Source organism: Chanodichthys erythropterus, chromosome 3, assembly GCF_024489055.1.
Source record: "Chanodichthys erythropterus isolate Z2021 chromosome 3, ASM2448905v1, whole genome shotgun sequence".
In the NCBI taxonomy this organism is placed as follows: domain Eukaryota; kingdom Metazoa; phylum Chordata; class Actinopteri; order Cypriniformes; family Xenocyprididae; genus Chanodichthys; species Chanodichthys erythropterus.
The window spans coordinates 53,637,200-53,658,409 of NC_090223.1; the positions used below are offsets into that span (position 1 = coordinate 53,637,200).

Genomic DNA, 21,210 nt, shown 5'->3' on the forward strand with positions numbered 1-21,210 from the left:
TATTTGAGTTTTTTCTCAAATAAAATGATGAAATGCTCATTAACTCGGTGTTCTCCAAGGGATGGGCAGTGTTTATGATACATTTACTTCAAATACGTATTTCAAATATAAATTAGGATTTTGTCATTTGTCTTTGATAGGGTTGATGAAAATGGCTTCATTTTTTGTATCAAAATGTTCATGTTTTGTATCAGTGTTTTTTATTTTTGTAGTTCTAAAATACTGTAAAATACTTTGTAAGAAGTCTACATGATGACATCATAAAAATGTGGCCCTTTGATTGTTGTCTACTCAGTAGTTTGCACAGACTTGTTGAGATCAGAACAGAAAATTGATCCAAATGGAAGAAGGTGGTCAAAGTAAGAAACATGCAGGCTGCAAGCTTTCCATATTTTGCTTTTCAGCTTTTCCTTCTGTCAATTTAACAGGAACTGTTAAATTGCTATAATTTTTAACAGTTACTGTTAAGTTTTGGTGTTCGTTTTAGTAGTCTAGGCTAAATAATTCAGCCTGTGTTAAGTTTGTCAGTTGTGCACAAAAAAAAAAAAAAAAAAAAAAAAAAAAGTTTGTGTTGTACAACCAGGGCTTGACATTAACTTTTTTGCTCACCAGCCACTGTGGCTAGTCACTCAGCATTTTCACTGGCCACAATTTTGCTGTTGGGAGATTACATTTTATATGATTAAAGTTGACTTTGACATGCTAAAATTACTTGATTTTGAGTCATTTTACTTGATTAGCTAGATTTAAAACCCTTTCAAACATTCAAATGCAGATTGAGCACCAAAATCAAGTCCAGGCCTAAATGGTATATCGGCTGGTATGTGTGGGTGGGTAATATGACCATAATATGACAAATTTTATAATTGTATAAGTTATTTTTGTTAGGCTATATAAGAAGCAAATTAGAAAATTACAAATAGAGTAGTAAATTAAATAAAAACTCTTTTTTTTCATATACAGTAGGTTTATTTACCATGTATACATTTATTTAACTGTTTGATTAACATTAATGACAGACAGGTATTTAATTGGGCTGCTTAACGCATGTATGTAATTAGTGACACATATCCAGTTTTTACCAACCCTTTTACGTACACTTAAGCCATAACCGACTGTATTCACTCGAGATACACCACACGATATTTTGACATCTGTGTGCGCAAGGAGATCTGATCGTGCGCGAGACAGCTAGCACTTCTGGTGTGTATCATTCAACGTGATTCCGCCGATCCCACCTTCACTAACTTCAAGTTAATCGATGACGAATTGTGAGTTGATTGTAATTTTATGCTAGGATGTGCTTGGCTACCTTTGATTAGGCTGTAGGCTGAAATTATATTCAACCCGCCAAAGTGGCTAGTGGGAGTGGCTGTCTTACCCGCCACAGCTGGGTGGAATGGTGAGCCACTCTGAAACGGATACAACCTCTTGTGAAAGAGCATAGCAGAGCTGCACACGGCTGCGCATGTGTATTGTGAAGCCTGTTTCACACCACACTGCACGTTCGCATGCATGTTAATGAATAAAGGCCGGAACACACCAAGCCGACGCCGACGAACTAGTGGTGACGAAAGCAGACTGCGGGGTTGGTTCACTTTGGCAGCATCTGTGTCCAAAGTTGCCCTGACACACCAAACTGACGCTCCACACCTGACGGCCAAGTAGCACGTCATTCTGCGCCTGCGCAAAATGAAATGCCTGTCCGAACCAGCAGGTGGCAGTAGCTGAACGGCCAATCAGAATGATCAAATGGCCCGACGGACCGACGAGCTCCGACGCCGATTCGAAATGTTTCGAATCGGCCGAAAAAAAGCAGACGAGGACCAACTTCAGCCGACGGTGCGGAACACACTGAGAAAACAGTCGGCCGACGAAAAAAAAACTGCCCGACCGTCGACTTGGTGTGTTCCGGCCTTTAGTGCTTTTACACCAGACGCTGATCTTAGCAGCTCAAGCTTAATTAAAGCGCTAGTACAAGGTTAAAGGACAATTTAAAGGACATGTGAAACACTGGTAGTGTGACAGCACACAGTTTCACTTGCAACCTCAAATTGCGTTCTTCTGCTCTGCTCCTGTGTGATCTGGGCTTAAGAATGATTGTCAGAGATTTGGCCAACCGTTTGCCAGTTTAGGAGCGCTGTTGGTTATTACATTGTATATCTTTCATCACATTAAAGGATTAGTCCACTTTTAAATAAACTTTTCCTGATAATTTACTCACCCCCATGTCATCCAAGATGTTCATGTCTTTCTTCAGTCGAAAAGAAATTAAAGTTTTGATGAAAACATTCCAGGATTATTCTCCTTATAGTAGACTTCAATGGGCACCAAACAGTTGAAGGTCATAATTAGTTTCACTGCAGCTTCAAATCGTTCTACACAATCCCAGATGAGAAATAAGGGTCTTATCTAGTGAAAACCATTGCTCATTTTCTGAAAAAAAATTGTAAAATTATATAAGTTTTAACCTTAAATGCTCATCTTGAACTAGATCTCTTCTTCTTCTCCTCTATTAGAATTCCAGTAGTGTAGACACTGCTAAGCGTAATACTGCCCTCCACAGGCCAAAGTTTGAACTAATTGTTAAATACCATTGAACTAGCATATTGCTTATAAAAATTAGTTCAAACTTTGACCTGTGGAGGGCAGTAATACGCTGAACAGTGTCTACACTGCTGGTGGAATTTTAATAGAGGAGAAGAAGAAGAGAGCTAGTTCAAGATGAGCATTTAAGGTTAAAACTTTTCAATTTTTTTCAGAAAATGATAAGACCCTTATTTCTCATCTGGGATCGTTTTGAACAGTTTGAAGCTGCAGTGAAACTAATTTTGACCTTCAATTGTTTGGTGCCCATTGAAGTCTGAAGGAGAAAAATCCTGGAAAGTTTTCATCAAAAACTTTAATTTCTTTTATACTGAAGAAAGAAAGACATGGACATCTTGGATGACATGGGGGTGAGTAAATTATCAGGAAAAGTTTATATAAAAGTGGACTAATCCTTTAACACTTGCTGTTGTTGTAGATTATCTGGCTGTATGGTGACAGAAGAAGGTTGTGCTGCTCTGGCATCAGCTCTGAGTTCAAACCCTTCACACCTGAGAGAGCTGGATCTGAGCTAGAATCACCCAGGAGAGTCAGCACTGAAGCTGCTTTCTGAAGCACTCAACCATCTGGACAAACTCAAGTATGTTGAACAGTAACAATTGTCATGTCTGCTGTGTATACGAGAATGGTTGCATGTAATTGTTTTTGTGGTTTTCAAGTGACATTTCTTTGGTTCTCACAAAAAAAAAAAAAAAAAAAAAAAAAGAATAAACTACATAAAAAGCCCAACTTGCCTAAAATATATAAAAAATATGGCAAGTTGTTTATGTTATGCTTGGATACTGTCTATGAGTGCATTATGAGTGCTATTTGAAATGGAAAAAACATTGAATGTTGGACATTGAGTTTAAATAAGTTTTTGTCCCAGATGGAAGTTCAGCTTCTCAATGATGATTTGAAGAGATCTCAAATTGAAGGGAATTTATAACAAACAATAGTTTGTTACAAACAAAAAGCGAATGACATGGTTGACAGGGCTCTAATTTACAAAAAATAATAAAAATAAAAAATAAAAAACTTAGCTGGATGTGGAGAGAGGGACACAGTTTTTTAACAGTACTTTGCATATTGCCATTTATAAATACATAAGAGATAATCCACAACTAGGTGGCTTAGTATTATCCATGTTCATTAAAGGTGGGGTAAGGCATTTTTCAAAAACGCTGTTGGACATTGTTGATATTCGAAATCAACCCAAACACACCCACCCCTCTCTTCATTTCTCCACCTCTAAAACTCACCCTCCAATCCTAACCATCCTGCTCTCGAACCCCAGCCCGATTGCTGCTGGCAGGTGAGCCGAGCGCACTAACAATATTGCTAAACACCGCATTCTCTAGCGGGCGTCAGTGTTGAGTGGTTTACCTGCACAACTCTCACTATCTGGCCACTGTTACACACGCAGTGCGAGAGTGGATGTCTGTTTATCACAGCTAATGTGCAATTAAATAATGCTTCATGAAAAATAAAGCGCAGATGATGAACGAACGACAAGGAAGCACTTAAGCGCTAAAGAGTTTGTTGTTAGTTGACAACAGCACATCAGCTCCAGACAATCAATGACACTCAAACCAGTGTTACTGACGTGTGAAGCGGAATCAAAGCAGCCTCTGCGTCTGTTTTCAGGCCTTCCAGCGCTGGAAAGCTTTTCTAATACTACCACAGGTCCTAAAGCTCTTGCTCTGTCATAAACCTTCATTCCATTGATATTCTTTTGAGCTCTTTTATATTGTGTCTCATCTCTCTTTCTGTATCTCTCTTTCTGTTTTTTTTTTCTTTTCAAATCTCCCTCTTTCTCATTCTCTCTCCTCGACCGTCATACACCCCCTAATGCCGCTTGGTTACACGTTTGTTGTTGGTGTCAGCTCGACTAACTTCCAAACAGTGTTTTTGAAAAATGACTACAAGAAAAAAGATTTCTTGTATTTATTTACGGCATGTTTTGGATTGTGCAACAACTACACAAGTGTGACAATTTCTTAATTGAATGCTACACTTAAGTAGTCTGTCCCTGATTTTTTTTTTTTTTTTTTTTTTTTTTTTATCTTATCAAAGTCAAAATTATAGTATTGTGACAACACTATCATGATTACATTCCAGCATTGACAAGTTAAAGCTGTCAGTGGTGTTTGCATTTTAATTTTTGTTAGTTATTTTGGTTTTGAGTTGTTAGATCTAGCATTCTGCATTCTTTAAATCAGACTACAGAAAGATTACATTTATTCAATATTTAACAAATTTGCATGAGAGAGAGAGAGTGAGAGAGAGAGAGAGAGAGAGAGAGAGATTTTGTGTGTGTGAATTACTTACATCTGTGCACCATCTCACTACTAATAGTAAAGCTGTGAGTGTAATTTCTTCATAAATGGTGATGCTATTATGAAATTAAATTCCCACTGAAAGTATTGCGGTCATGGATCAAAAAATAATAAGCGTGAATCAAAAATTTAAAAACACATGAAAAAATATATTGCACAAATTAAAAAAAAAATACAAAATGATCAGAATAGCAAAGAATGTGGTCACAGATCAAAATATAATGAGCGTGAATCAAAAAATTAAAAGATAATTTAGAGAAATAACAAGCATGCTCATTTGCATTTAAAGGGCCCACACTGAAACAGCGCATTTTTGCTCAACCCCAAAAGGTGGCAATTTTAACATGCTATAAAAAATGATCTGTCAGGGTATTTTGTGCTTAAACTTCACATACACACTCTGGGGATATTGGAGACTTATTTTACCTCTTGTAAAAGGGGGCATAATAGGCCCCATTCAAACTTATGTTTATGTGTTAAATGTTGTTTTCCTTGCTTTTATTCCTCTGTACTTTGTGCTTTCTTACATTTTCTGCTCATGTTTTACTCTTTTGTATGCTTGTGCTGTTCTTTTCTGCGCATTTCCAAATGTTGCAGTTCAAGTTTCATGTAAATTAGGGCGGGCTTAAGCGTCACCATTGGTCTACTAGTTCTATATTGACAGCTCCTCTTCTAGCCAATCAATCGAAGAGAGAGAGATGACGTCACTTCAGTGCGACTCATGGCTACTGATGCTCACACTCACAGTAAAAGAAATGGACACAGCGATCCCATTGGAACTTAATTGAGACAAGTGAAGCCCATTTTTAGCGATTTTTAGCACTTCCGTTTCTGACGCGCAGACTCACACTAAGCTTGATGACGTCCGCAACCTGTCTGACAGATGTAAATCTTCTAGTAGCTGTGCGTGCAAACTGCCATCGTTAATCTTGCAGAGACGGCGAGCTTGAGCGGGGAGTTCTTTGGCGTGAGTGAGCAGGAGTAAGTATTCTGATTAATTAGTTTGTATAGTATTTTAAAATGTAAAGCCAGTACGCCATATTAAGTTAATGCATACTATTGCCTGCGAGCTTCTCCTCCTGTCTGTACGGTTATTTCTCTACTGTGCGGCAGAGAGTCGAGTGGTTATGACGCAATCGTTAGCTTATTTTTACAAAAACTGTTTCTACGGGGCCATAATGTAACATAGAAGGTAATGGAGCCCTTTATACATTGTCGTGTATCTTTAGAAATAAATAATGGACAAATGGAGTCTTTAAACGCCTCAGATGTAAAGTTATTCGCTGTCAAAGTGACGCCAAAATGAATGGGAGTCAATGGGATGCTAACGCAAGTGAAGTTCTGCTACAAGATGGCGGCACGCAGCTGACTTCAACTTCCGGTCGACTTCCTTGGGCACTGGTTTCTCAATGGGTGCTTCTCAATATCCCTCCTCGTTTCCTCGCTCCTCCGTCCTCCATCCTATGACCCGGAAAACAATCGAGCTCAGCCATCTTGAATGACATCTCAATTCTCTAATTGCACCGCGAGGATCGAGGAGTGAGGAGGCTTTCTGAGGAGTTATGAGCGAGGATACACAGGTGCATCTTTTGCGGAAGTCTTTCTCATCGAGTAATCTGACGCACACATAAATTCTCCTCCCCCTTCTTATCTGTCACAATAATTTAAATGTATGCTTTACTTTTACAGATTAAATGAACTTTATATCTCATATATTTCAACTAGGCATCTTGCTTTATTAATATTTATTATATTTTTTTAAATAACCAAACTTTAAAAACATGTGGGTAGATCCCTCGAGTGTAGCTGACAGCGCTTTGAAGTGACGCTAAAGGGAGCGAGGATTTAGATTCAGAAGACGCTGCGGCGGTCGACGTACGGAAGCCTGTAAGCTTTAAAGTTATTGTGAGATTCCAGGTACAAGCTTGCAAATATGTGACGGCTCGTGAAAGTAAACCGTTTGTTTTGCCTAATTTAAAAAAAATGATAACCTGAAGAAAGCCTGCAGTATTTTTATTGGCATATAAAAAATAATCTTAACATTGACAAAGCAAAACAGCCAAAGGCTACTCATTTTCATAAATATAAAAAGATATAAAATCATATGAAAACAAGGTCTATAATAATATGAAAGAATTTTTTTAACAGGTTATGACAATTGTTTGTGATGTTATGTTGTATTTATTGTGCATTAACCACTTATAATACGCTGGGACGGTCAGTTGAGCAACAAGATCGCAGCACATTTCAATTCTCAAATGATGCGTTCTCTGTCCTTGCGTCCTTCCGAGATCGTTCTTTCAAGGTCGCCTGGCACGACCGGAATCCACGAGAACGCAAGTCCATTCCCTGCGTTTTTGGAATTGAGAAACAGCCTCATACAGGGGAAGATCACAGCTGGCAATTTCTGATCTGGGGTAAAATCTCTGTGGCAGCCAGAACACCATCATATTGTATGCATGTCTGCTACTCGACCTGTCACCAGTAAATACTTACCTGGCAATATTTTATTGTTAAATTCACCATCCTAATGACATCCTGTCACAGTTTTTTGTCCTGTCTGACAATCCATCACTGTTATATTTGCCTACCACTGGACCTGGCATCGCGAGACAAAACTGCCACTATGCAACGGCCTCACAACGTCAAGCTTATGTGTGCCTGGCTCTGTACCTGTTATATTACAGTTAGATATATTTTTTTTATATGCTTGTTACCCCTTCAATTCCTGTCTTTTGCACAAGAGAACATAAAATGTGAAGCCTACCTTACTAATATATTTGCTCGTGAATTACAGTTAAAGTAAGATATCGCAATTGTTTCATAGATGCAAACTCCTCACCTTTAGGTGAGAATTCACCTTTTTGAGATCAAAATAGGTCACCTATGAGATTTTGTAAATCCGATGAGAAACTGTTCTGGGGGTTGGGAGGGTTCTGAGGGGACAGTCTTTGTACAGGATGCTGAATGAAATCATGAGAATCATGCCTTCTTAGTTGTCAAAAAAAAAAAACCTCCTTCCTCCTGGGAAGAGTACACGAAGGATGAGAGTCATCTTCGCTAGGTCAGCCTGCATGCCTTAACATAAGAATCTCATAGTGTTGTGATAACCTTCATTTAATTGTCATAAGTATCGATATGTAAAGCTTGGGACTGTTAATAAGCCTGACTATTTTGTTATTTCCACTGAATCGAACATACTTTTTATTATTTCAAATACAATTTGTATTACACTACTAACATTGCCATTTTGCCAACTAATACAACTTTAGTTGAACTCTACTATACTATATTGTCATAACGTAATCAAACAGTTTGCCTTTACACACACAAGATGTTCTGTGCAGTTCCATAATGACAGGGTTTGAAATGAAGTACTGTAAAATGCGTAAAATCAACTGTGGAGGGTAACAATGTCAAATCAATACACTAGGCAATTTTGGCAGGTTGTGTCTCAAAAATTATGTTCACTCAATTTGCTGGCGAAGTTTATGTATTGTGTGCAGCTTTAGCGCACGTACTCAACTCATAAGACATTATGAGCATTAAATATAGCTGAGTTGAGTAGCACCTGCGCATTTCTGGCTTTCTTCAACACAACTGTCACTAAACAACCAATAAAGGTGCACTGTTTTGTTTGCTTTGAAGGGAATAGCGCAGACCCAAGAAACGCAATTATGTGGGGTAACTAACCCCAGTGTACAAAGGAAAGAACCACATTGCGCATATATATATATATATATATATATATATATATATATATATATATATATATATATATATATATATATATAATTTTTTATAACATTTTAGACATTTATAAATAGATTTATAACATTAAATAGAACATTTTGTCTGAACCTCAAGTAAATTACATGTTATTACGTTTAGTTGTAAACAACGTTTTTGCAATATTTTAATGAAAAGATTATTAAACAAAGCCAAAGCAGAATAGCGTCGCTTTTCTCTGAGCAACACAGCAGTGTTTCGTTAATGCATTCCCGATTTGAATGAGACATTTGAATGAATGACTCACTTGTAACTTGCCGCCACCTACTGCCCTGTAACTTCATATTTATACAACTTGGGCCCTGGTGTGCAGAGTTTACCTTCAACCCTAATCAAACACACTTGACTACAGACAAGTTGGTGCTAAACTCTTTAGGACAGCAGCGCTCCAGAACTGATTTTGCCTATCCCTGATCTATAATTTTGTTTTTAAAAAAGTTTCATGTTGCTGTATTCAAAATTAAAGCTATATTTAAAACATTTATCTTATAGTATTATTCAATTATGTAGCTATCTAAATAAACACAATAAGTATGTAAATAAATCACTGCATATCAAATCCACCTGGTTTCTGTAACCATCTCCTCTGTAACTCTATCATTTTCATTAATCTGTTGTGAAATCTGGCGTAGTCAATGCAGAAATTATACATTCAGTCTTAGAATTAATTTACCAGGTTACCTATGATTTTTTAACAACAATTATCAATAAGTACATTAGCTACAGTAGCCTTAGCATATTAGCATCATGAGCCAAGTAATAATGTAATACCAAATACCATATATTATGAACATAAAGATTAACAATTAAACATTAACAAAAATTGAAAATAAAAGAGTGCAAATTGCAAATTAAAAGAGTGCAAATTAAAAAAGTATCTCATGTATCTCAAAAAGAGGAATTTAATTATTTGTATATGTCCATAGTTCGGATAACTTTACAGCTTGAAAGTCCTTTAAGTTTCAAATCAAACTGTTATCTTCCCCTGCATGAGTGTGAGCATTATGAGTCGCATTGAAGTGATGTCATTTCCCTCTCTTCAATTGATTGGCTGTCAATCTAGAACTAGTGGACCAATAGTGATGCTTAAGCCTGCCCTAATTTACATGAAACTCAAACTGCAACATTTGGAAAAGCAAGAGCAGAATGTGGGAAGAGGAGCAAAGAGAAAAACAGCACAAGCAGACAAAAGAGTAAAATATGAGCAGAAAATGTAAGAGAGCACAAAGTAGAGTAATAAAAGCAAGGAAAATAACATTTAAGAACACAAACATAAGTTTAAGATTTCTGCAATATTTTGTATGTATATCATTTTTAATTTGTTTAAGTTTTAATTCATGCTTGTTATTTTTTAAATGCACTTTAAATTTTTCGATTCACACTTATATTTTGATCCATATATTTTTTTATTTGTGCAGTATATGTTTACATTTTTACAGTAATAGCTGTTTCACAATGAACATGTTTTTTGTGGTGCACTGCTTCTTCATTATTTTTCTATGTAATCGTGCTAGTCGTTGTGCCACATCTAACTGCTTTTTCAGAATTATGTGCATGAGCTTCGACTCTGCAGTTAAATAATAATGTCTTGCATTCTTAAAAGTAAACTTTATATTAATCTGGACAATGTGTGACTGACAAACAAAACACATCAAATTATGTCTGGAACGCTGTAAAAAATGCCTGGAATTTACAGGATTAAAGAGTATTATTTACAATAAATGACTGTAGTCAAAACTGTACTGTGAAATCAATGCATTGTCTTACCAATGACTAAATCAACAGCAGAATGATGACTTATTGGTAAAAATGATTTTATTAATTATTAGGCTTAAATGAAAATATTCTCACATTGAGGGCGTGACTTGCGACAACACTCATGGAAAGAATGTGCTTAGGTGGAATTTGCGGCTGGGGCATGTCCCCACCACTTTTTTGAAACATTTTGCTGCACAGACAGCTTATAATGCAAATGAAACACCCAGTTGACGTTAATTTGTGTTAAATAAGCGATCTGGTGCTGGAATGTGTTGTTTTTTTTAAAATCATGCCGCTGTTTTCAGTGGTGGGACGTTCTCTTGTGGCTCGTGCTCAGTCTTCACACAGATGAGCGTGTTAATCTATCGCCAATGGTGTTGCGGCAACTCTATTCTTTGCAGTGAAATCATTAACAAAATGCAAACGTGTCCCTGCTCTTGAATCTTTATATACAATCATTAATGTACATATTTGGTCTTATTGAGAAAAAACTAAAAAAACTAATCAAGGGCAGATTAGAACCACTGATGATTAGAACTCGGAACGTCTGACTCGCATAGAAATAGTTCTGCCACTAGACCACATGGTAATATAAATGTTTGGCACAGGTCCGTGTATATATGCACTGGGCACCCACCGGAAGAAACATAAATCGGCGCCTATGTCCTCAGTGGCTCTGATGCTGGGAGTCTACGAAGACTCGTATGTTCACTGGCACATCCAACAACAGAAAGTTTGTAATGTTTTTTTGGTGGAGACATTGTAATCCTCAGGCTAGCGGATACAGTGAGTAAACAGAAATGGCGGACTCTGTGCTTCTCACTCAGGGTGTGTCTATGCTAACAGGGCAGATCATCACCAGTCATGGGTTGGGTTTCCCCACTCTTACGCAGGAGTAGGGGGAAATTAAAACAGTGCGTTCTGAGAGATTAAAAATGATAAATGGGATTATTAAGAAAGGAGTGGGTGGGTTTTTACCATTATAGGCTGGTTGTTTACACACACTGTGGACACATATCTGTGTTCAAACACCTTATAAAAGTGAATTTTGCATAATATGTCCTCTTTAAGATATGTCATAATAGAAAAAAATGTGAAATCAAATTGAATGATTTTAGACTATTTGCCTATAGGTTTTAATAAAAGTGAAGATAATACCATAGACAAACTTTTCAGTCCACTTTTATATGCATATTTTGTTAAAGTTACATTTGGCAGTATGGCTCTGTTCTAAATTCCCTGTCCTTTTCCTGATAAGCTTAGACTAAGACAGGGAACAGCAGCAACTTCTTTTCCATCAGAATCAGCTTTAACTTCTAGATCAATTTGAGCTACAGTAGTTCGTCTGTTGGATCGGACCACACGGGCCAGCCTTCGCTCCCCACGTGCATCATTGAGCCTTGCCATAACCCTGTCTCCGGTTCACCACTGTTCCTTCCTTGGACCACTTTTGATAGATACTGACCACTGCAGACCAGGAACACCCCACAAGATCTGCAGTTTTGGAGATGTTCTGACCCAGCCATTTTTTCTGCTTCTAACACATCAACTTTGAGGACAAAATGTTCACTTGCTGCCTAATATATCCCACCCACTAACAGGTGCTGTGATGAAGAGATAATCAGTGTTATTCACTTCACCTGTCAGTGCTTATAATGTTATGCCTGATCGGTGTATACTGTATACTAAAAAACAAAACAAAAAAAACAAAAACAGAAGACAGTTGGCACGGATACCGAAGATTGCACAGCCAGTAGAATATGAACAGTTTGTCTACAGTTCAAGTCAGGCTTTCAACATCAAGGGGAAAGGCAAAAGAATCATTCTTTGCCACAGTTACGTACTGGATATGTCATGTCCTGGAGAACCGACTGAAACCTGAGCTGACCTCAGAGACACTTTCATGCCCTTCACACTGGTACCAGCCAGAAATGAAACAATGGAAAGCGTCAGAAAATCTTATTAAAGCTAACACAGTAACAAAGCATTCAGACATGAACTCCAGCAAGTGTGAGAGAGCAGAGTTCACAGCATTCACCGCCGGTGACTCTTTTTCCAGATGTCATGTGTGGAAGAAGATGAATGAGCATCTTCAACAAATGTAACTCAGCTCATCTTGACAGAGTTAAGATGCAAGTCAGATGCAAAAGATCAATTTTAAAACAAAATTTTACTTGAAATTATTACTTTTTATATCATGAATTTAATATTAAACTTTACATGTAATTTCTCATGTAAGCCACATTTAGAAATGTGTGCTCCTGCCACAGACCCAGAGGCAGAAAATAGTACCATCATCAATAGTACCATCTTCTCCAAGAATGCTTTTTCCTTGAGTTTTGGAATAAAGGTCCCCTCCGGTTTCCCGATGAACAAATCTTCTTCCAAATCTGCAAGTTTGGAAAATTCGATATCCACCTTCAGTACATAAAACAGAAAAAAAATAAATATTAACAAATTATGAAATACAAGTTTGTGTAAAGTTCTGTGCAGCTTAGTGCATTTCCGAGGCTGGCATGTTGGCATGACAGAAATCAGGGATGTTCCTTGAAGATTTCACCAGTGGTTTGAGATTTTGTCTTTTTCAGTTACTGAAGCTTTGGTCAATTGCAGTCATTATTGATCCTGAATTCTCTGATGAGGGTCACATCCTCTTTATCAGGGTCAACCACTCACTTGACACGATTTCACTTGGAATTGGCAAAGAGGGATGCTGTGAACAATGATGGTGTTTCAAGACGCAGATCCACTGGCTCTGTTGAAGCTTCTGCCTGATGTTCTGTAGTATCATTTTTATAAATCCACAGTGTGATCAAACAAAACATGCTCCTGACATGATTAATGGGAAAATAAGTTGTACACATTTTGTATACATATCACAGAGCAAGTAATTGCATACTTCTAAATGAATAATGTCTTTATATGTCCTTCATTTTCACCAAATGGGACTTCACGAGGGGAACAGCAACACAATCTCCTTTGCTAGTGCCAGCTTTGCAGAAATGGTTATACTGTAACACAAACATTGACTAAAAAAAAAAAAAAAAAATCTACTTTGATTAATACTGTGGTACTCTGTGTTACTGGATGTTAATTATAACTTATGAGTGCAAAAATACAGTTTATACTCACAATCCATGTTTCTGGGTCACTTACAGCCACTTTAACAGGTAAATTTCAGTGTCTAAATAGACAGTGTCTTTGAGTCTTCCTTAAAATTGTAGGGACCAGGGATGTGCACAGACATTTTGGGAGACAGGGGCTCAAGTGGAAAAAAAGGCACTTCTCATAATTATGTAGCCTATATAAAAAATTATAAAATGGTTAATATATTAACACAATTCTGACTTCCTTACCAATTTATTTTAATTCCCTCACACTCACGCAATTGTTTCATACTCCACAGATTTCTACAAAATAATCAGTTCACACAGAGACCATGGTCTTCTCTGGTATTCACTAGGTTTATCACGAGAGAAGGCAACAGCAAAGGACACTATGCCACAGTATGCATGTATTCTACACTAATATTTTCAAGTAGCTATATTTAGAATAAATGACTGCACCAAGGAGAGGGACATAGTTTCACTAATAATTTATTCATTTTGCACAAATCAATAAATTGTTTTAATTATTTTTGTTTTATTGGAATACTTCTAGTTCTTTCATGTAGTGGACAATTTTAAGATTTTGGTCTATTTTTGCTTCCATGTCTTCTTTTACTCTACTGAAAAACTTCCTAAATACACATTTAGATGGTTTGTTTTAAGCCTACTACCGTCCATCTGTTTGCATCTGTAGATTTCTTCTAAATTAACCAAAACAAGCTAATCTGCATATTTAAACACATCAAGAGTGTTTTCCCCTGAAATGTTACAAGTAGGCCTGCATAATATATATTATAACAAATGCCTGCAGAGGGCGCCAAAAGCCTGGTGATTGTTGTTGTTACACAGCACGATCAAATCCTTGTTTTTGGCCAACCAGCATAATTAAAAATATAATATTAGTAAAATAATACAGTAATAATAATATTCATCCATTTCTTTGTGATAGAAATGCTACAGCCACTGTAATTTCTTCAACAAGAATATCTGGACATCAAACTTTACGTTTAAAACGTTTAAACTTTTATTGATGTATTCTTCTGTGTAAGCGTAGATTTAAGAATTATAGCATTATGTAATGCTGTATTATGATTTTTAAATGGTTTTAATAAATTGTGCATCCTTAGAAAACTGTCTAATAATGTGCTTCATGGATCCGCGTCCATGGAATGCATCACTTCCGGTATTGACAGACCTATATCTATACTATGGTTCAAAACGCAATGCATAGCACATTCAAATAATTGAAATTATAATATGACACCTATCAAATCAAGCAAATGCGTTGCTGGTGGTCAAATTATTAACGCGCCGTTAAACGAATATAATTTCACTCTTATAAGCAAAAATGTTTACGTTTGTGAACATACATAGGCTACCTGAAAGAAATGCATGGGATTTATCTAGGGTTTTTTTTATTTTTCGCTTCTCATTGCCAGACAGCAGTTGTATTTTCCCAGAAATAGTTGTCAAAAGTTGTCAGCCAACTGCAAACATGAGGTGGGGCGGGGCACGCGTACGTGCGAGAATGAGTAGCCTGTCGTGGAGGGAGGGCATCTGAACTCAACAAAGCCCACCTGATATACAGTATTTATTTATTTTATTCAGTAAATATATTTATTTGACAGGGAAGCTGTGCACAAACAGAAATATATATTCATTCTTAATAATAATAATAATAATAAAAAAGACACTCCAGAAAAAAGGGCACTTTCTCTCATGAAGAAAAAGGGCACGTACACGTGCCTGGTAGGGACCGTTTTCTTGATCAGTGTCAGCAGGCCGGTTGTGGTGACAGTCCAGGTGCATTTGTTGAATGACACTAAGAAAAAAAAAAAAACATTTTAAGTTGAAATGTTCACTTTGACAATTATGAATATGAAAAGTGAAAAACATTAATGGTTTACCGATAATGACTGAATACTTCTTTCTAATGGATCTTGGGTGATACTTGCAATATACTATTTGTGGATTTTGTCAAGCTCCCGCACTTCTGAATTCACATCATTCACAAAGAATTCTTGAAATACTGAAGTAAATATTTTGAATTCCCTAAGATTGGCTCCGATCCAAATCTGACCTCTGAATCATAATCATAAACTGTTCGTTTGTTGGCCAGAGGAGAACTGCTATGTAAAGAGCTGTATAAAAGGTATATAAAGGTGACTTGACTTGAAAATCTGCATCAAATCTCTTTCCTTCTATTCAGATTTTAAGTTATTAGCGGCTGAAATTTGCAACGCTTGCTAGCACCGTCTCTAGTTGCTGTGTGCATCATTAGGTAAAGATCGGGCCAAAGGCCCAGGAGGAGTTTGAAAAAGTTTTTTTTTGTGTCGAAAGGGGGTGTGTCTGTGTGTCTGTGCTGTGTATCGCAATGCACGATTGGGACCATCCTGCCGAGTTTGAGGTCGCTGCAATCTACGGCCTCTTGTGCCAATACACTTTTAGGGCAGAAAAATAAGGAAGAAGAAGAAAATCAGTAGAAACACAATATGATATAATAATAATAACTTGAAAGTAAACTTCATTGTGACAAACATTTATGTTGGCTTGTTGAAGCCTTGTCTGAAAGTTTAAAAGTTTTATTAGCTTTTAGTTAATATTGGTGACGAAAGAAAGAAAACATGGTGATATCATGTTTTATCATGTTGCTAGCATGATCCTAACATGTTTTACCACATCACTAACATGAATTAGCAAGTTGCTAACATGTTTTAGTATGTTGTCCTAGGATAGTTGTTAAATTTGATAGCAGGGGCGTCGGACTGGGGGGGTAAAGGGTACCGAGTACCCAGGGCCCGAGGCAGGGGGGGGGCCTTAGAAGTCAGTTTTCTATACATACATATACATGCACTAACATTTGTATAGCATTTATTTACAAATAAAAAAAAGTTGCTGTGCAAAACTAAACTTGTAGTTAGGCACTGGTTTGGTATAAAAAAAAGTCATTTTCATGCTGTGCAGGGCCCCACCACCCCTCTCGAATCAATGTAAATGGTACGACCCGCAGGTCAGGTGCTTCTGCGGACCTGCGGTGATTCGTGAATCAGTTAATGAGACAGGAGCTGGAGTTAGCCGTGATATGAACTAGGAAGACAGGGGAAGAGTCATGTCTTTCCTAAAGAAAGGAAAATCAGGGGCTCAAAAACGAAAAGAAAAGAAGATTAAAGAGAGAAAGGCAAATGAGGGCAAGCAGTTGCTCACTCAGGTTTTTGAAAAGAAAGGTGAGCTACAAATGCATCATCGAGCATTGACATTGTTTTAACATAAATATCTACTCCAGGTAGAATAGCATACATTTATGTTCGTACTCTATTTGAATAATATACCAATACTTTATAGTATCACACCCTACATAGCGAGCAAACAATATTTCTGAGTAAATAACGGAGTGAGAAGCAGACGGAGGCGGAGCCTGCGCAGCTTGTCTCCTTTTCTGCTGCAGTTCTCCCCAGAGTCAGAACTTTACATGAAAACACTGTATATTACCCTCCATTATCAAAATCTAACACACGCGAAAACACAGATCGTTAGCGCCTATTTTACCGCATTGTTATGCAAATTAGCTTGCGCACGCTCTTACATTAAGTACAGGATTGTTCTCAGTTTAATGCACATCTTAATGATTGAAAATGACTTATTTTAAAACGTAATTCAAAGACTGAATGTCTAGTTTGGCGGTTAGTGTACCCTGTGATTCTATAGTCTGCATTTATTTTAAACAGACAAATAATCAGCAATTAACTTGTACTTAGCCTACACTTTAAAAAGGGTATTGTGACAATAAAGGATATTTTAGCAAGTTAGTAGTACTTTTGACAATGAAACAAAAATATATTAATCAGAGTGTGGCTTATTTTGTTTACATTTTAAGTGTTTTTATGATAAAAATGCAATACCCCACCCATTGGTATCACTATGGTATTTGGTACAGGGGCCCAGCAAGATGGTTTGTACCCAGGGCCCAAAATTTGGTGCTACGCCCCTGTTTGATAGTGATAAACAGCTATGGTGTCTAAGAAGTACTGTTGGATCAAAAGTAAAGTCAGATCAGTTAGAAGAGATGCTGTCAGAACAGTCTGAAGATCTGACCTGAGTTTGGTGGTTGCAGCTTTAAATCCTTTGGAGGAGATACTGTTTACTGTTACTATTCTCAGAAGCTTTTAGTATATTTCAGTATGTTGGCTTTACCAACCGTGGCAAAACTCGGCACTAGGCAGTCACTGCTGTGATGCATGTGACTGTAAGCGAGCCACAAGTCTGTATAATGTACTGGTGCTGAAATATGGCTTATTCATGATGTTATACAGTTGCTAGGGTGCTCTAAATGGTTGCTAGGGTGTGGCTAGGAAGTTGCCAGGTTAAGACCTAAAGCCTGCTGACAGCTGGAGTCAAAAAAGCCCATCCACACATCTCTACAATGTGCTAATGTTGAGAAGTGGTTTAATCATTTCATTACACAGTTGTTAGGGTATTCTGTGTGGTTACTAGGCGGTTGCTAGGGTGTTCTGAGTGTTTGGTAGGGAGTTGCTAGGTGGTTGCTAAGGTGTTCTGAGTCATTGCTAGTCTGTTGCTAGGTGGTTTGCTAGTTTGTTTAAGGTGGTTGCTAGGGCATTACTAGGCAGTTGCTTAGGTGTTCCGGGTGGTTGCTAGAGTGTTGCTTTGCAGTTGCTAAGGTATTCTGGGTGGTTGTTAGGGAGTTGCTAGGGTGTCTTTAATGGTTGTTAGGGTGTGACTAGGCAGATGATTTGGTATTCTGGATGGCTGCTAAGGTATTGATAGGCGGTTGCTAAGGTGTTCTTGCTGGTTGCTAGGGCATTGCTAGGTGATTGTTAAGATGTTCTAAATGGTTGCTATGGCATTGCTAGGCGGTTTCTAGGTTGTTTTGGGTGGTTGCTAAGCAGTTGCTATGGAGTTCTTGGTGATTTCTACGCCGTTGCTAGGTGGTTGCCAAGGTTTTCCAGGTGGCTACTAGGGTGTTGCTTTGTGGTTGGGTGGTTGCTAGGGAAATACTAGGTGTTTGCTAGGGTATCCTGGGTGGTTGCTATGACGTTGCTATGTGTGTCAGGTAGTTGCTATGGATTTTCTATTACATCAGTACAATGCCCAAAATAGATATGATGTTCTGGTGCTGAAATATGACTTTTCATGTTCCTATACAGTTGCTAAGGTGATCTGTATGGTTGCTATGTCAACTGTCAGGTCTTAAAAAGAAAAATTTCTCTGTGTTTGTGAAATACAGACTTTAATAGACTCTCTCTCTCTCTCTGTGTGTGTGTGTGTGTGTGTGTGTGTGTGTGTGTGTGTGTGTGTGTGTGTGTGTGTGTGTGTGTGTGTGTGTGTGTGTGTGTGTGTGTGTGTTTTCTAGTGTGGATCATGGAGGAGAGTTCAGGATGACAGCAGGATTACAAAAATGTAAGTGGTCACTCTCACAGTTTGAGTGTTTGTTGTAAATGTTGTTGTTGTAAATGTTGTTGTTGTGTTCAGACGCCTGTGATCTCACACTGGATCCAAACACAGTGAACCCTTTCCTCGTTCTGTCTGAGGAGAACAGGAAGGTGACGTTTGTGGGACAGAATCAGTCGTATCCTGATCATCCAGAGAGATTTGATGTGTGGAATAATCCTCAGGTTCTGTGTGGAGAGACTCTGACTGGACGCTGTTACTGGGAGGCTGAATGGAGTGGAGATTATACTGGAATATCAGTGGCTTATAAAGGAATCAAGAGGAAAGGATACAGTGGTGACTGTGAGTTTGGACGTAATGAGAAGTCCTGGAGTCTGATCTGCTCTGATCACAGATTCACTGTCCGTCACAATAATAACTCCACTGTCATATCTTCTTCTCCAGTCAGTAAGAGAGCAGGAGTGTTTGTGGACGTGTCGGCCGGCACTCTGTCCTTCTACAGCGTCTCTGACACACACACACTCACACACTTACACACATTCACACACACATTCACTGATCAACCCCTCTGTGCTGGATTTACACTTTATAATACAAACTCTTCAGTGTCTCTGTGTCACATTAAACAACACTGACTGACACACACTGTAAATAAGAAGTTATTTTTACAGAGAAAATGCAGTACCATTTAACAATAATTTCTCATTTTCATCTGAAGTGTGAAATTACATAAAAATGCAAACATTTTTCTAGTTATTTAACTAATTATGTGTGTTACTGGGGGAAAAAAACAGACATAGATTTCCATGTGCAAAAAACGTAATGTTAATTTGAGATGTCCATAAAAATAATAATGATGTTAAAAAAAATCTGTACATTTTTGGGAAATGTATTTTTACAGAGAATATTCAGTAAAATTTAACAGTGATTTCACTTTTTTTCTCTTTATAAAACTGCTAAATTCCTCTACAAATAGAGCTGTTCAGAGCAATGAAAAACAGGCCTTCTTAAATGTTATGAAGGTTAACCTGGTATATATCCATAAATATATAATTAAATGATGATTGAGCTTTATTGAAGACATAACAAGCATCGCAGAAAAAAGAAACACAAGAACTGACTTCAGCCACAGTTGTACACCGTGTCCAATAATAACGCGACAAACTGACCGTTGGAAAGCACGTGGACTACCTCAGAAATAGAACGGGAAATCCGTTTATTGTCGGGAGTGTGTTGTGTCGCGTGACTCGCGTCTCACCGCGCCGCATCCAGTGTAGACAATTTCACAGATTATAATGGGTTTCCTTTGTCTTTTGACGCGTCGCGCCGCTCGCGTCCGGTGGGTTATTATCAATGATGTGAAATTAATAACATATCATTATATCGTCATAGAGATAACTGTAAAATGAACATTAAACAGTCACCTCTGCTGCCAGTATTTCACTGTTAATTCACATGGCATGTTTTTATTACAGTTTAAGCATGTTATTGTAGTTTATGGTCTATAAAACGCTTGTTCCTGTTTCAGTCTAAACATGTTTCTTCAGTTTATGCTCTTTGACTGTTATTTCCATTCATGTTAAACGCTTGTTTTTTTTAATGTCCAGTTTTGACTGCACTGCTTTATGAATATTCATCAAAAGAGAGTTTGGATTGAATCTACTACGGAAGAACTGTTAAACATGAAAGTAAACGAGTCTGTGACTAATAAAGTAAAAAAAAAAAAAAAACTGGGCAAACTATTAATCGCATCCAAAATAAAAGTGTAAATACACACACATAGCCTACATGTATATGTTTAAGAAATATGTTCATGTGTATACTGTGCTGTGCATATATTTATATTATACTGTGTATAATTTTTTTTATATAAATATAACAAATTTATCTTAAATATATTCATGTATGTGTGTGTATTTATATACACGCATATATATATATATATATATATATATATATATATATATATATATATATATATATATATATATATATATATATATCACTCCTGAACAAAATCTTAAGACCGGGGAAACATTTCAAGTATTCGCATTTTGCGCTATTGGATCATAACCAGGTTGTAAGTACTGCTTTAAAATGCTAAAAGAAGAAACAGGAACAAGAGACAAAAAATAGAGAGCATGCAATTTATTGAAAACTGCATATAAACTCAAACAGGCTGTTCAGCAGCTGATCAAAAGTTTAAGACCATAGCCTTAAAAAGT

The 21,210-nt window shown here is 37.3% G+C and overlaps 1 pseudogene; it reads left to right on the forward strand.

Moving 5' to 3' along the window:
- The window catches only part of LOC137017980 (NACHT, LRR and PYD domains-containing protein 3-like), a 37,651-nt pseudogene extending 16,920 nt beyond the window's left edge, over positions 1–20,731 (forward strand).
- Positions 20,732–21,210: the final 479 nt, after the last annotated feature.